Raw genomic sequence first — 15,261 nt, 5'->3', positions numbered from 1 at the left:
ATAATGTAAACTTCGTTTTTGTTTCAGCAGAGAGGTACACAGCATCACTTCAATGAGTGTCTTATATTTTTACCCAAGAATTGTTGTATAGTATTTCTAATAAGTGTAATCATGTGATTTTTTTATGCTCTGATTTGCTGTGTGATCTGAGCAATAAGGACACAAGACTGAAATATGTAAGAAGTTTATGTATGTTCATTGTGTTGACATTTAATAATAGTGGTTCTGATAGTGGTTGTCACAATGCTCAGACTCAGAAAATAGATGTGTTTGCATTATTTTGCAATAAAAAGTAGACAGTTTATTTCATTAAGACTCGATTGTGCCAGTTAATTAGTGCACAGGGAATGCTTTCATTTGCACTATAGCAGTCAACGTGCAATGTCACACATGCGGGAAAACTCTGAATGACAAACTGTTCAGTGAATTGATGCCTTGCGAAGATGGTAAACTGAAGAGAAGATAAGTTTGTAAGAAGGCTTTTAATAAATAGAATACTGGTTTTAGTAACTTACAATACTGTGTTAAATCATTCATTTAGAAACCTTATTAAGCAAGGACAGGAGAACGTTAACAAGTAATAGGATTGTGAGGCTAAATAAAAATTGTTGACATGTAATGCCATTTTAATTGCCTGTGCATTCTCATCAATTTATTCAAGGGCCCAGTGATGAGGTAGTCAGAGATCTAAGGTTGGTAAAACCATCATAAGTAATACAGATTGTTTAGTAATTCAATCATATGGATGTACTCTAATCTGATGCTTCTCTATGGTGATTTATGACAAGTTCAGGCTGCTGTCATGAGAAGTTTTCCTGTTGCCTGGTTTCTTGTATAGCACTTTGTGTTTGAATAACATGATGTCCTGTTTGTACAGGCTTATTCTTTTTTTCTGTATGTTGTGTAACACCAGTGATCTTTGTGGTTTGGAGTTGATCTTCCTTCTTCCACTTACGTGAACTTTTAATTTGAAGGAGATGTGTGGTTGCTGTGTAGATGATAGTGGATTGGATAGCCTCATCGTCTGCCTCCTATCATTTTATCTGAAAAATTTCGCTCTGTGAAGCACATCAATCTTGTAGTGGTTTGTGATCTGAACTGTGGTGACAGTCACAGGTTTTGCTTTGTCAGCCGTGTTTTCTCCTATGCACATTTTGTCCAATTGACAAAGGCCTTGTTAAATTGTGGTGGATAGAAGCAGCACCCAGTGCTGTATAAAGAGGCTAAAGTGTTTCCAGATTGATGGCGGGCAAAATGTATGATGAAAGACAGTTAATAAAACCGACAATGCAGCTGATATAAACACAAGAAGAAGAAGAAGAAGAAGAAGAAGGAGAGCAGCAGTGTGAATTTTGGACTTACAGGTTCCTTATTAAGAAAAAAATTTCGTTGTCTGGTAAAAATAAATCATGATTCCGGCAGTAAGGAGCAAAGCTTCTCTTTTGATTCATGTTTCCAGAATTATATATTCTTGTACCATAGCATTTACTATGTAGGGGCACCACAAAAGTCGGACATTGTAGGGAGTTAATGAAAACATAAGACACATTGAAAGGAATGTGAAACTTGTGAAGACTATTAAATTCTCAAATTTAAAGCTTCTAGATGTCTTTATGCATCTAATGACCATTAACTTCATTGACTTCACGGAATAGAGATGCCTCTGCAATTCTTATCTTCTTGTAACGTAATATAAAAAAAGGCGTATTTGTGTTGAGAAACTGTGGTTCCATGTCAGCATTCAGATGAAGTTTGATGTACGGGTCTTACTTAAGATAGAGCATCTTATCAGCATGTTGAAGAAAATTATTTATAAGAATATATGTACTGCCTTTATTAATGAACAAGGATGATATAGACACACAGACACAGGAGAAAATCGGAAACTTTTATGTCAGTAGATTTTCCTTTACCGTATCTGCAACGTTAATGTACATGCTAATATTTTTTTATTGAATTAATATAAATACTACACTAATTCATAAGTGTAATTCCCAGTTTTCACTTACGTGTTTCATCCCTGTACATCGCCTGATAGGCTGTTCTGTTCATTATGCTTCTCTTACACCCTGCAGCCATATTGAGCTTACGATTGAAACTGAGCAATACACATGTGGAAGATATTGTCTGTTCTAATCTTTGCCCATTGAATGCACGGAAACACACAAAACTAGACATTTGATGAGCAGATTCCTTTTCTTTCAGAATTTTTACTTCATCAAATTTCTTATTTGCAATAAGTATGCTTAATTACAAAATTAAACCAGACATTTTCACTTGATTGAGCTTAAATCATGCTGAGCTATGTTGTTGGAGTTTATTGCACTTAGTTGTTCTGTATCTACAAAATACAATGTCTACCGCATTGTTTGCCCCCCCCCCCCCCCCCCCCCGCCCCCTCCCTCCTCCTTGTGTCCTACCACCAAACTGCCTGTAGTGCTTTAAAAGAAACCATGAAAGGCATAGACAAAGGTGGCTGAACCTTGATTTACACTATAAACCTGATTTGTTTTTATTGCTGAGTCACCCGATTTAATATGTCAAGCTATAACCAGCTGTCCTTCGTAAACTTCGAAGAAATAGTTGGTGGTAAGCTTATCATCAGTTGCCAGTTCCTGAAGTTTGATGAAGCATTCTTTGATGTCCAATGACTGCTTGCTACATTTAATATTGAGAAATGTTGGAACATTTCCATGAGAGATTGCCTTTTTGACACATGTAATAAATTATGAGACAGAATTCCTGATCAGTAATTACCTTCTGGAGGTGAAATGTTTTGTCCTGCTGATAGATGTGTGTCAGCTTCTTCCTTGTCCTCACTATGGGTAGGTCCCTATTGTCTTGGGGTCTGAGTGGTGTGCCCTCCCTTTTTAACTTTGCCACTCTGTTCCCCTCATCTCTTCTTCCAGAGGTAAATAAGTACTGAACAGAAATTCTGTCTCATAATTTATTGTGTATTCTTGGTAGGATTTTGCTATTACACAGACATTAGGACAAGTACAGTGATGTAGTTCGGAAAGAAAAGGTGCCAACAGGAAAAATTGAATATGGATGGCACTTGTCATGAAGTACGCTTTCAGAATACAAATTGTGATACAATAAGTACATATACTGGCACAACCAAACTAAATGGAGGATGTAATTGCTATTGTATCTACCACATGCTGAAGAGCACTACTGTTTGGCCAGATCCTACCTTCACTTCGATCTAGCTTAAATAATTATGTAAATACTATTGCCCAGAACATTGATAGGTATGACTTGCTTTATGCATTAAAAAACTAAAAATAAAATAAAACTTGTATCTAGCGGAGTCTCTGAAAATTTCAGAGCACATAACAAATGATTAAACAGTAACAGTCACATTTTATTACATATATTGCCTTAAATATTCTTTGATACTGATCAAAAGTTAAGCTATTATAAAACTATTAATATTTGAAGTGTGGCATATGGGCAGACAAGTTGTACACTGTCCACTTCCTCAACATTACTGTTTAAGGAACACCTGAGTGCAAAAAATTGTGATTGCCTTACTATATGTGGGGAAATTAATGTTTTATGGCACCTAACTAAACCTTGAGAATATCTGTGCGATTCTTGATGTTTATTTATGTCGGCAGGCTCTGATGATGATGATGATGATGAGGAGGAGACTTGTATTATTTTGAAATGTTGCTCATCTTTAGAGAAATCACAGATGAAAATCTGATATGCTTACATTAACTATGTTTTGAGTTACTATCTCAATACAGTTCCATGACACTTCCCCAAGTTACTATATGCTGCATGGCAGCATAGATGATGGATCAGCGATAACTGCCTGTCCCTGCCCCGCTCCTGGCATGGTGATTCAAATGTGCTGCGTAGAAAGCGTTTTATTGTGGAGGTATGTGTATATGAGGAAATAATGGTTTTAAGTCTGCACAGATTTTTGCAATTTTAAGAACAGTTGTAAAGTACCACTTTCCCGTAGAGTCCAGACAATGTCATTAGTGTGTACTGAGAATTTCTGTGACTTGACTGACAGATAAATCTGTCACAAACTGTGCAGGTCTTCCTTGAACTTTCAAGGTCCACAAACTGTACATCTTGATATCAGTTAAAGGAAAAAACACAATACTTAAGGGTGTCTTGCAAGTACTTTTTTTTTAATTGCTTTGTCTTCTGTTATATTTATTTGAAGCTGCCAATGGTCATTCTAAATATCTTCATAAAGGTGTTCAGTGCCTTAATCTGATCCTGCAAGTGAATTGCAGCCATGGTGTTTCATTCATAATATAAGGTTCACGTGGACGTTCTGATTTATAACATTCTGCATTGTAACGTCAAAGTATTTTATATTTTGCAGACATAATATTCAAGCAATACAGAGGACTTTTGTCCATGTGTGCTAATTACTTTGTATTTGATTAAATTAAAAGGAAACTGGTGCAACTGTATATCAAGCGTGGTTGTGCTGCAAATGTTTTTGTATGTCGGAATACGGACTACGGGTGTTAACCATACCTGTATGTGGTGTATCATCCAATCTTCTAGAGCTACTGATTTTATCAATTGAGTCTTTTATGTGTATTGTATATAATAGCAGCTCTCTGACATGTCTCTAAGGCGCACTCTTGTTGTGTTTGCACTCACTACCAATTTACCCCAAAATAAATACCCCACAACCATTGTGTTATGCGGCACACATTGATCATCAGTCTAGTTAAAGTGATATGTGTATCCATGACCAAGTAGCTTTGGCTCAGATGGTCCCATAGATCATGAAATGAGAAAAAAGAAATTTGCAACTGTTTCAGTGACACTGTTCATTGCAAGCAAAAGTTATCTGCTTAGAATGGTGTATTGACATAGTATTCTTTTACTACTCATCTGTGGAATGTCAAAGGAGAAGTTCTACAGAATGACTACATGCCGTGGACTCTCTCAGTAACATGGTCTTAAAAGACATTATTCATTCATCTGCAAAGGGATAAATAATCAACAATTGCTGCTAAAAAAAGTGGCAATTTAACACATCTTATGTCAGAATGCTCTTTTCTGTGTGGTTTATATGTTGCCAGGGTCAGTAATAATGAAATGCTGATTATTTCTTCAAGTGCTAACTAAATATTTTGTGGAACAGTGTTACTGTTCACCACTTTAGTGTCACTATGGCACACCTTTCTCTTTCTCATACTCCACGTTACAGTTACACAAGAGTATATTGCATGACAAAACTGTCATTATTAGTCATTGTTTTTATATTATGTTGATCTACTTTAAAGTATAGCACATGTTTTATGACTTCATTGTTTAGTACACTTTCATCAGCACTTTCATAATATAATTCCTTGAAGAATGTGTGGCTGTTGATGAAAATTGGGTCATTAATATGCCTAACCCAAGGATGAAATTTGCTAGAAGAAATGACGTAATGGATGTTCTTTGAATTGAATGAAAGGTTTAATGTTTCGACATTGTAACTTCAGTGGCAAACAAGAGTTACTTTGTTTCCATAAAGCGCTAATTGCACGAGATATTTTATGTTGCTGAAGCAAAATATTGTATGTAATATCCAAATACAGAGTACATTCATATGTTTACTGTTATAGTGCCAATTACAGAAGTAGGTCTGGGACTGCATATGTAATTGTAAATAAAATGGCATGCATGTGCAAAAATATTGTTTCAGAAAATTTCTTTCTGAGAATTTGTGTAAATATCTGACTTTTGAAACTATTTTTGTGAAAGATTTGAGGAATGTTCATCTACTACTTGCATTAACTTTGGACCACTATTTGTTACAACAATTTGTATAGAAGTGACATCCAGAAATGCACGTAGGATTAATATATCTTATTGAATGGTACTGCAGATGTCAAATTGTATGAAACCTGAGTGCAGATTGTGGCACTTTGCCTTCTTTTGGCACTCTCAGTATTTGTTATTCACATTTAATTTTCAGTTCTGAGAAGAAAACATTGTTACTCTGTGTTCTGTTTAAAGTTATTGATTGTAAAAATATTGTAAATTTCTTTGTAACACTACTAAGAAAATAAAGTTAGTTCATATACGTCCTGTGGTTCGTTTCTGTTCTTGAATTTATGAGGTACTCCAGTTGTATTGTGAGCTATACCATATGTTGAAACTTGGAAAACTGTGTGCCAGAGCAGAACTCAAACCCGAGACATTTTGTCTTTGATCGACAAAGTGCTCTTGTCCATGAAAGGCAAGAGGTCCCAATTGAAGTTTTGGTCCTGCACACTGCTTTAATCTGGCAGGAAGTTACAAATTGGTAAACACTCATCTGCAGAGTGAAAATTCATTCTATGCCACTTAGGTGACCATACTGTTTAAAGGGTATAGGCAGTTGTTGCCTCATTATTTTCTATTTTTACTCTATATCAGAAATTAGTTAAATCTCACACTTACTCTCTATCAACAATTAGTCAAACCTTACACATGTCAAATCAGTTGACATGGATGGAAAGAGCGGAAGAATGTGTGGAGGAAGATCGGGGTAATGTAGTGGTTGAGGTCACAATTGTGTTGATGGGCCCTGGCAGATGATCTAGACACGTTTTTTTATTGTTATTGCAATATAAGAACAAAAATGGTCAACCGAAATAAAACCCAGAAAACTAAGGTAAATCAATCGTTTTCTTAACTATAAAATTATAAAAATTCATTTGTTTTCTGTTTACACTTTGATATCCTGGAAAAGACATAACATACAAACTGAAAGTAATATATGCGGAATACATTTAACACTATCACTGTTAAGCATAACTTCTGAAATCCAAACCATTTGATAATATCAAGTTGGCGCAATATATTGAATTATATTTGCTTTTATAAACTTCCTGAAATATCGGTAAGAAAGAGCTCAGTTGTAGGATCTTTTCTTATACATTTTTAAAATGTGAGTGAAACACCAAGTTTTAGAGCTCTATCAGTACATTATTTATTTTAAATAAAGCATTAATTACGTGAGAGAAACTTAGAGTTTTCAATTGGAAATACTTGATTTTCTCCCCCAGGGGGCCGCCACTCTGTGGCGGGTTTGTGCTTGGCTACCACGGTGCCCCAGTCTTTGCAGCATTTTTTCCCTTCTGTGCTGCATGTCTATCCTCTTGCTATTCTTTTTTCCCCGCTTGGGGAACATGCCTGGGATGTTATTGGGAATGTTCTGCATTGTCTGTTGCTGGTGTAAGAACAGTCTCACTTTTGTTTTTTGCTCCCTTTTCCTTTCTCTGTTTCTCTTCTCCTCTTGTTCCTCTGCTTCGATGTTTGGGGTTCCTCTTTTTCTTCTTCCTCCCTGTGCGTTCCTGAAGGCCGGCCCACGTGTCTGACGCGTAACAGGTGTCTGGGTAACGTGTAATTTCCAGCCCCAGGTTGACAGATAAGGTTCGCACGTACCCCGTGGTACAGGCCAGACCCAGGGAGGGATGATTGCCTGAGCTGCAACCTTCCCAAATTGCCAATTGATCCCTCTGTCAGTTGTTCAGGTGGTGTTACCTGAGGTATGAACAATCACCTAAGGTATGTGCACCCCATTGTGAAGGGGCTCCCAGGTGGAAGGAGTGTGCCTTCAGAGATACTGGCAGTCATGGGAGATTTTCTCGCAGTGAGTCAAATATCTTCCCAATCTATGTCTACTTAACATAAAGAGGCTAATGATTCAAAGACCCTTCCTGCTGCATCTAAGTTCCTTGTGGTCTCACATTCTGAAGACGGTCAATCCTTCACCAGGGTAAATCCATTTGTTATTCAGAAAGGCGTTAATGCAATTGCTGGCCCAGTGAAATCCTGCTCTCATTTACGAGATGGCACTTCACTTCCTTTTTCTGATCCTCAAGCACTACTACTGCTTGCTGCCACACTTCTTCACAGATACCCTGTTCGTGTCGAGGCCCATAGAACTTTGAATTCTTCCCGTGGTGTAATTTACACCAGACTGCTCAATGGTCTAACGAGGCGGAAATCCAGTCTTACCTTTCCGATCAGGGTGTCATCGCTGTCCATTGTGTAATGTAAAAGGTAGATTCCTCCTCAGTACCCACCTGCAATCCTTTACTCACCTTTGATAGATTGTTGCTTCTGTCCAAGATCAAAGCAGGCTATAAAATTATCAGTGTCAGGCCGTATATCGTGAACCCTATGTGTCATCGTTTCAACCTCACTGGAACGCATTGTCGACACCCAGCCAAATGTGACACCTGTGGTAGGCATATGCACGAGTGCGATTATCCACCTCCTCCTCACTGTACCAACTGCGATGGTGGCCATGCCGCCGCCTCTCGGGATTGTCCTGCATATCTTGACGAGTGGGTTGTCCAAGAGATCTGCGTAAAGGAAAAAAATGTCTTACTCAGTAGCTTGGAAGTTACTGGCTAGTCGCAAACCCTGCATTCTCCTGTCTGGCTCATACAGTTCTGTTCTTGTTATCCCTCACTCCATGAAGGACACGGCCATACAGACTTCAATTCAGCTCTGAAGTTGTGAAATCACCCAGCGACAAGGCAACATCGTAGCTGTGCAACAAGCCGTCAGACTCTCGCGTCAAGGGGCGAAGTCACCAGCTACACAAGCGGTAGGCCGGAAAGAACAGAAGGAGTACTCCTGTGAAGACTTCCTCCAGCCAACCAACACACGATTCTTCCTCTAACCGGAAAGGCTAGAAGTAGTCCACCAGATCCAAATGGCTTCTCCTTCGCCAACTCTGAGATCCTCTTCGAGAGCGTCACAATGCAATACCTTAGCCTGGCTGGCCTCTGTGTCGTCAGCACCCACCACCAACTGTTTTTCAAGAGACCGACTGAACAACCAAGCCGGTGCTTCTGTGCACCCCATGGAGCGGGATCCTTCTGCTCCTGGGCCCTGCAGTAGCAACTCTTCACCAGCTGTCACTTGGCAGCTGCTGTTGCAGGGTGTCGGGATTGTCGAACCCGGGACTACAGATGGCCGAACTGAAGCTGGGACCCGCCACTGTCTTTCGTCAGGAGGCCGAGCAAGCTCAAGAGCGTCAAGGGGCAGTGCAGAGTGATACAGCAGTTACTTTATTCTCATAATTTACAGTGCTTCAATAAGTGCAGCATAGTGTCGGCGGCCGCCCACACACTGTGCCGCGAGTCCAGATGGCTCAGCAACTCCTTGTATGCCGACACCGCTGCTGCCGTGTGCAAGGCCGTAACTCAGCCACGCTTGCCCGGTCAGCCTTGCCTTCCGCGGTGTAGCGCCGCTGCCCGCTATTTCGGAGACTGCTATAGTCCCTGGTCCTCGCTGCCCTCTGCCCCGTTTGACCTGCTCTGTCCGAACATGGGACAAAGGTGGATGTACTGGTCACCCGTAGCCCTTGGCCACTGCTGCTCACAGGACAGGACCGTACTGGGACCTGCACCCTCCTGGACACTGTGCCGCAACTGGCCACTAGTGATGCTTGATGGATGGCAACCCCCGCTACTGTCTCTGGCGCTGCTCCAACACTGCCGCATCTCCCATAGTGTAGGCCTCGTCCGGACCCCGGAATGCCAGGTGGGAAGTGGACGTGGCCTGTCCTGGATGTTGCAGATCGCTGCCACAGCCCTCCTTCAGGCTGACCGTGCAGTCTCGAAGTACCTGGCTGCCGTTCCGTTGTGCCCCGGTGTTGTGTCCCCGGAGGCAGAATACAGCACGAACAAGTGCATAGAAATAAAGTAAGGTTTACGTAGAATATTTACAACATTGCTGCCAGACTGGCCCCTATAAGCGTGGACCAGCACACCCTGTCCCAAGGTAAAAGTACCTCTCTATTTAAACTACCTTTCCCCTCGCCCCTGACGTAATGTCGGAGAGAGACAGAAACTATGGCAGAGACAAATTCCCGAACGTCAGCCTTCTCCAAGTCTCGACTTGGCTCTGGCCTAGTTCCTCACCTCATATCGCAATAACTTCAAGCAACACTGCAGTTTTCTGCCACATTGATGCTTCACACAAAACAACTCGTGCGCACAATAGTGCCGTCGCAGCACTGCACTCGCGAGTGCCATTTTTGCATTTCCTGCCCTACTAGCTGTTCACTGCCAGTGGCCCCAGATTCCATCGTCCAACGTTCACTGACTTTTAATAAAATTTCCTCTTTCCTGGGGGTCAGACTAATAATAGCGCATCACACTTCCCTCCTTTCAACAAGATTCGTCCCAAATCGAAATATAACAGACGTGGCCTGTGGTTGCGTAACACACCTTGTTCACAAAACTTACGTTCTACGGACTAAAGCTAACGAGAACATCAAAACATTATACACCTATACACTGTTCACACTGATTACCCATGCCATAGGCAACTGATATGTTGGCATCTCCTCTACTGGTGCACGTCTCCACTCTCTCCACAAAGCTACACTCAAGATAAAATAGAAAAACAGCACACCCTGTGGCTGAAATGCTCACTGTCATTATCTTGTTGCTCCAATGCTGTTCTAATACTTTATTAACCGTGATAGATCCCTCTTGCGCATGTGCAATGCAAAGTTTCCAAAAACTCTGGATTTAATGTGGAGTTCAAATATGTCAGATTTTGCATTGGTAATATCTCCAGAACCCCTCCCGGATAGCTATCCCCATGGCTATCATCCAGCACGTCCACATACGTAGACCCTGCGAAGAAAAGGAACGAACATGTTTGTACCGCCTCTTTTCCACTACAAGTTACTACAACATCGTACGACATCCTCGAAAAATTCCCGTTAGTACACTAAAAAAAAACCGCAACTATTATCTGATCCACCAAAACACAAAAAAACGCATACTATCCCTTGATACAAAACACAAAATGTAAACAAGGCTTGCAGTGTTACACATACAATATTTTACTCCCTCCGTGACCGTAAAGCATACGGAACGTTATGTGTCTGCTGTTGTCCCTCCACCGCGACCTCCTCCTTCCGTTTGCTTTGCCTGGCCTCTGCAGTTGGGTCACTTCCTTGTAATTGAGGTAATCCGTCCACCATTCCTTTGAAAGGCTTTACCCTACTCACGTGGATAATGGATGTTTTTGTTGGCAGCTGCACTTTAACATTTACAGGCGAAGTCATCTCCACGACCTGGTATGGTCCGTGGTGAATTTTTTCGTCTCTCCCTTAGGTGTATATGGATTCGTGATCAATATCCATTGACCTACCCTGTACTGTGGTAAAGGTCCCAACCACTTATTCGGTTCTTCCTGCGTTTCCAATGCCTTTGTATTGGCCTTCTGTACCCTCTTCCAGACTTCCCGTATTGTCCGTGCAAATATCCTCACTGTGTCTCTTTAGCTCCCGATTTTGGGCATAGAAAGTCAAATGGTGATGGCATCTTTCTTCCATAGACCGTCTCGAATGGTATTTTGGTGTTATAACTTGATACCACGTACGGAAGGTAAACGTCCCAGTTATCATGGTTTCCATTCATATAATAACTTAGCATCTTCTAATAATTTCCGTCCCAGTTATCATGGTTTCCATTCATATAATAACTTAGCATCTTCTAATAATTTCCGGGTATGCAGCTGGATCCCGTCGACATTCTGCCACGATATTTCGGCCCAGAGACGTCCGGCCATCATCAGGTGAGTACACATTGACTGAAGAGCCCAGGTGCAGTCGCGGTATTTATGCCGAATCTCGCGCATGCGAAATGTACTGGCATCCTACAGCGCAGGATGTTTTTACAGCATTTTTACCAAAGTGCCCTTAATGGAATCATTACATCTTATTGGTAACTTATTCAGTGCAGAAATGACGGCCTTGTTTGAACATATACTCTCCTCAACGTACTTTTTATTCAATGACGAATTCTTTGAACAAACAGACGTCGTCGCCATGGGGAGCCCTTTGTCGCCTGTGGAGCTAATCTCTTTATGGAGGACTTTGAGGAGAAAGCACTTCAGTCTGCTGTTTTAAAGCCTACGGTCTTCTGGCGGTACGTAGATGATACTTTTGCTGTATGGCCTCATGGCAGACAGGAACTGGAGAAATTCCTTCATCACTTAAACTCATTACATGAGAACATCAAATTTACGATGGAGATTGAAAAAGAGGGCACTTTACCATTTCTAGACGTGCTAGTACGCCGTAAAATTGATGGGTCATTAGGACATTCTGTGTACAGGAAACCGACTCACACAGATCTGTATCTCCAGGCGTCAAGCTGCCATCACCCAGCACAAACAGCCGGTGTTCTCAGTACCTTAATACATCGAGCGCATATAATATCGGATGATGAAAACCTCCACGCAGAATTAGAACACTTGGAAAAGGTTTTCAAAGAGAATGGCTACACTTCTCGCCAAATAAGGAAGGCCATGCGCAACTATCATAACAAGAAGCAACGCACTGAGGACGCAGATGACGACTTTAAATCAACTGCGTTCCTTCCATACGCTGGGAATGTGTCTTCGAAAATAGGCCGATTACTGAAGAAAAATAAAATCAAGGTTATCTTCCGTCCACCAGCAAAGAACCGGGCCCTGGTTGGATCCGTTAAAGACGATTTACAACTGAAGAAAGCAGGCGTCTACAAAATTCCCTGTGAATGTGGCTCTGCATATATTGGCCAGACGACAAGAACTGTCCATGAACGATGTATAGAACATGAAAGATACACCCGTCTGCGACAATCGTCAAAATCGGCAGTAGCAGAGCACTGTATTTCATTGGGACATTCAATGGAATACAATGGAACAAAAATTTTAGCCCCGGTTTCCGGTTTTTGGGATTCCGTAATCAAGGAATCAGTGGAAATACGTCTTGCCAATAATCTTATAAATCGTGACAACGGCTTTCAGCTGGATAAAAATTGGAATCCTGTTATTAAAATTATACAATCACAGCGGAATCGACAGCGTCATTCGATACTCAATGACTAGATGAACCTTTATTTTCACCACCGAGGGCAGCACGTACAACTCGGCTATGCTGCGCATGTCAACACCTGACGCATGTGCTGTAGGATGCCAGTACATTTCGCATGCGCGAGATTCGGCATAAATACCGCGACTGCACCTGGGCTCTTCAGTAGTTGTGTACTCACCTGATGATGGCCGGACGTCTCTGGGCCGAAATATCGTGGCAGTATGTCGACGGGATCCGGCTGCATACCCGGAAATTATTAGAAGAAGAAATACGCCGGGAAAATTTCAGAAGTCACAATAACTTAGCATTTTTGAAATTGTCGTACGTACTCGCTCCGTTCTCCCATTCGCATGCGGATGAAATGGTCTGGACCATAATTTTTTAATTCTCAATAACCGATACAAGTGTGACATTAATTCGGACATGAAGTTCGTTCCCTGATCCGTAATTATGGTATCAGGCACCCCAAACTTCAATGACCAGTTATTGACTTAACATTACGCTACCGTACTTGCCTGTTGGTCTGGTATTGCGACCATGGCTAGAAACCGCGAAAAGTGATCAATTATAATTAAAACGTAACGATTCCCTGTCGGTGCTTTGTTATATGGCCCGCAGATATCAAGTCCGATGAACTCTGAAGGTTTCGAAGCCTCTGGTAACTGTTGCAATGGAATTCTTGCGCGCGTCACATCCACTTGTTGCGCACACGGTACACGATTTGCTACGTATTGTCCCACATCTTTTCTCCGAGTGCACAACCAAAATCGTTCTCCTACTCGTCTTTCCGTTGCTCGACGACCCCCATGCCCTGAAAGCACATGATCATGGGGCTGCTTTAAGACTTCCTCTCTCAAACTCTTTGGTACCACTACCCGTGGTCCACACCTGGTAACTCTACACAACAAATTTCCCTCCACAATGAAATGTGGTTGAGTTCTAAAACCCTGGCACTCCTCATCCTCTGCTTGTGCTGTTTGCCTTTCCGCGACACTCTTACCCACTCTTTCTAATGCGTCTAACTTGCTGACTTAATGCATCTGCATTCCTGTGTTTCTTCCCTGGCGTATGAATTACTTCAAAGTCAAACTCACTTAATTTTAGGGCCCACCGTGTTAACCAACTAGAAGGATCCTTGAGTTCCAGTAACCATCTCAACGCTGCATGATCTGTCACGACCTTAAACTTCCTACCATAAAGGTAACAACAAAAATACGTTACTCCATATATTACAGCCAAAATCTCCTTTTCCGTTGTGGAATAATTCCGCTCTGCCCTATTTAACTGTCTGGAAGCATACGCCACCGGATTTTCCTGTCCATTCACCATTTGTCCCAAAACACATCCTACTGCGCCATTTGAAGCATCACATGATAAGATGAAGTCGTCTTCAAAATTCGGAAACACCAAGACCGGACCAGAAACTAATCTCATTTTTAATTAATCGAAAGCTTTCTGGCATTCCTCCGTCCATTGACATTTAACACCTTGAGCTTTGTTAACGGCTCGGCTATTTTAGCAAAATCTTTTACAAATTTACGATGAATGAACATAAACCAATATACGATTGTAACTGCTTCGTGGTACGTGGTGTTGGGAAATTTTGAACTGCCTTTGTTAACCAAGGATCGGTTTGAACCCCTTGTTCGCTAATTACGCGACCTAAATATTTGACCTGCGTCTGCGCAAAATTACATTTTTCTAAACTTAATGTTAACCGTGCCGTCCGCATTCTTCTAAAGACTTCTCTTAACCGTGATACGTGTTCTGGTATATCCTTTGAAAATACTATGTCATCTAGGTAAAACATACATGTCTTTGGCTTCAATCCCCTTAAAACCCCATCTAATAATCGCTGAAAAGATAGTGTCTCCCGGAAACAGTAAAAGCTGTCTTTGCCCTATCCTCAGGCGCTACTTCCAACTGATGGTATCCACTCCGTAAATCCATTGTCGTAAAATACTTACATTGACCCAGATTATCCCATGTGTCCGTGATATTTGGAATCGGATATGCGTCCGAAATGGTTTTCGCATTCAGAAACCTATATTCACAACAGAACCTATATTTCCTCGTACCATCCACCGACTTCTTAGGTACGAGAACTACATTGCTTGAATACGGACTATCGCTATGTTCTTTGATTCCATCCCGTAGTAGTCGTTCTATAAATTCCTCCAGTAGCGGTTGCATATGACGTGCTACTCTATATGATTTCCTAAACACTGGTGTATTATCCTCCGTTGGTATGTGATGCTTGGTAATCGGTGTTGCCCGTAACCTACCCTGTGTTTCGAACAACTCGCTAAATGTCAATAGCAATTCCTCCAATGCGACACTGTCGTCTCCCTGCAAATGCTTTAATTTTCCCCTCAGTTGCGCTGCATCGACGTTTTGCTTATGGC

General features: G+C 41.4%; 1 protein-coding gene across 2 annotated transcripts in view; it reads left to right on the top strand.

Moving 5' to 3' along the window:
• LOC126480719 (uncharacterized) overlaps window positions 1-517 on the top strand; it is a 218,478-nt gene extending 217,961 nt beyond the window's left edge. Inside the window, exon 24 of one of the 2 annotated variants that reach the window (XM_050103974.1) lies at window positions 28-517. The gene's annotated coding sequence lies outside the window, so the exon portion shown is untranslated. The remainder of the gene's footprint in view (window positions 1-27) is intronic. The other variant, XM_050103975.1, reaches the window with a different exon arrangement.
• Window positions 518-15,261: the final 14,744 nt, after the last annotated feature.

This window comes from Schistocerca serialis, chromosome 5 (assembly GCF_023864345.2).
Source record: "Schistocerca serialis cubense isolate TAMUIC-IGC-003099 chromosome 5, iqSchSeri2.2, whole genome shotgun sequence".
Lineage (NCBI taxonomy): Eukaryota > Metazoa > Arthropoda > Insecta > Orthoptera > Acrididae > Schistocerca > Schistocerca serialis.
Note: the sequence above shows the minus strand (reverse complement) of the source record. Positions and strands in the feature narration are given on the sequence as shown.